We start from the raw sequence: 2,022 nt of genomic DNA on the forward strand, positions 1-2,022 counted from the left end.
AAAAAAAAATATAATTATATATATTAAACTCAAATTCAACTAACTTTTTCACACATACTCAATACTTTATTGTTAACATCAAACTAATTAAATTTAAACAAGATCAAACACTCAAAATCAAAAGATGCAAGCATCAAACTAATTCATCGATTTGATAGTAGTAATAAACAACTCAAACACAAGATAAAAATAGCAACTATGATTTAATTACAAGAAGTCTTTCGAAATAGGTAATTGGTTGTATACAATTACCTAAGGTGTCTTTCTGGAAGTTTCTTCATTTTGGTTATCATGAAGATTTGTTAACTTCACCAACTTCTCATTGGCCCTAACTAGCAAAAGAAAGCTAAGAACTTTGAACTGTTAAAACAAATAGACACAAAAATATCCAAGATTAGCAATCAAGTTGAAGTGAACAAAATGATCAATCAATTTAGAATCCACTCAATACATTTCTAGCTCACCTAACCGCAGTCCATATGAGCGAACAAAGCAAAGCCACAGTCCATATGAGCGAACAAAGCAAAACCACAGTCCATACGAGCGAACAAAGCAAAATGCATCGCATAACAAAGAGATGCAGAAAAAATCGAAGAAGAAGATGCAAAAGAAACTAATATAAAATGCAGTGTTTTAGCAAAAATATCACAACCCAATAACCATTTGATAAACCCCAAAATATATGAAATTCAGAAGCTTAAGACAGAAACTAATATACAATGTATTGTTTTGGCAAAAATATGTAAAGTCAACGAACTACCTCTTGTATTTGTGAAAGTTGAGTAATTGACTTCTCCGGATGCAACAAACTCTCCATTTACTTATCAAGAACTATAACAAGGACCTTTAATATGGTAATTTTATAAGAAAAGAAAAGTATTTTTGTGTGCTATCAAAAATAAAGAAAAAAACTCTTAATCTAAATCTTAATCAAAGAAAAGTTCAATAATTTAAAAAACCATTCCATTGGTATGTGCTTAAAGAAGCAAGAAATTGGAATGGAGCAGTGAAATTTCAAACGCAGAGCCAAACCCAACACCAGGAACAACTGCTATGTGAATTGTTTTTTCCAGGTCCAAGTTCATCAAACTCACCTTGTTCAAGACTTATATAGATCTTAAAGCAAATTATGAAATGATATTATTCTAAAAATTATACACAATAATGAGAATTTCACTCTACAGTCAACACTACCTTATAACTGTTAGATTGCATATAGGATAACAACTAAGGATGAGATGCATATATAGAATACAGAAGCCTTAGCAAAACACATACTTACTACAAAGTTGTTTGCTGATGTTATCTCATCATATCCTTTTTTTAGCAATATATATATATATATTCAAGGAAAGTAAGAAAGTTTATAAAATAAAGTACTAACAAAGAATGTCCTACCGCATGAGTTTTGTGACTAATATAAAGATAACAAAAATACCTTAATAAAGGTGCCATCCTATAATAAAATTCCTCGCCATATAAGGCCAAACTCAAGAGTGTAGATATTAATTTCGAGTTGACTCGACTGCAAACTCAAATTTTAGCAAATTAAAAAATGAAACTAAGTTTAGCAAAACACTAGTAAGAATGAACTTCAGGTCTCAAATTTGTTTCAAGGTAGATTCCTTGACATATACACCATTCCTAGGCTAAGAGCATTTGGGTTTAACATAGAAAAAAAGCTACAAACTAGTCTAAAGGGCATTTGCAAATCCAACAGAAGCTTGTAATGATCGGTTGTCATTGCAAAGCAGAAAAAGTAAAAACATGAAAAGAAACAAAGCATAGATCATGACAAAAAATTCTATAGATAAAACCTGTTTACCTATGCCAAATTTCTCAACTTAAGTGCTAATTGAGAAAGAGTCTTTATAGAAGACCCATCTTCTTTGATTGCATTATTAGCAGCTTCTTTCAATTCCATCATTTGGAGAGAGGCACGAAGAATTGTCGTCACCGGAGAGATGTAGGAAGCAGCACCGTAACCGGAGAGAGAGGCAGGAAGCAGCGTTGCGGCGCGTC

Source organism: Cicer arietinum, chromosome 5, assembly GCF_000331145.2.
Source record: "Cicer arietinum cultivar CDC Frontier isolate Library 1 chromosome 5, Cicar.CDCFrontier_v2.0, whole genome shotgun sequence".
Taxonomy (NCBI): Eukaryota; Viridiplantae; Streptophyta; class Magnoliopsida; order Fabales; family Fabaceae; genus Cicer; species Cicer arietinum.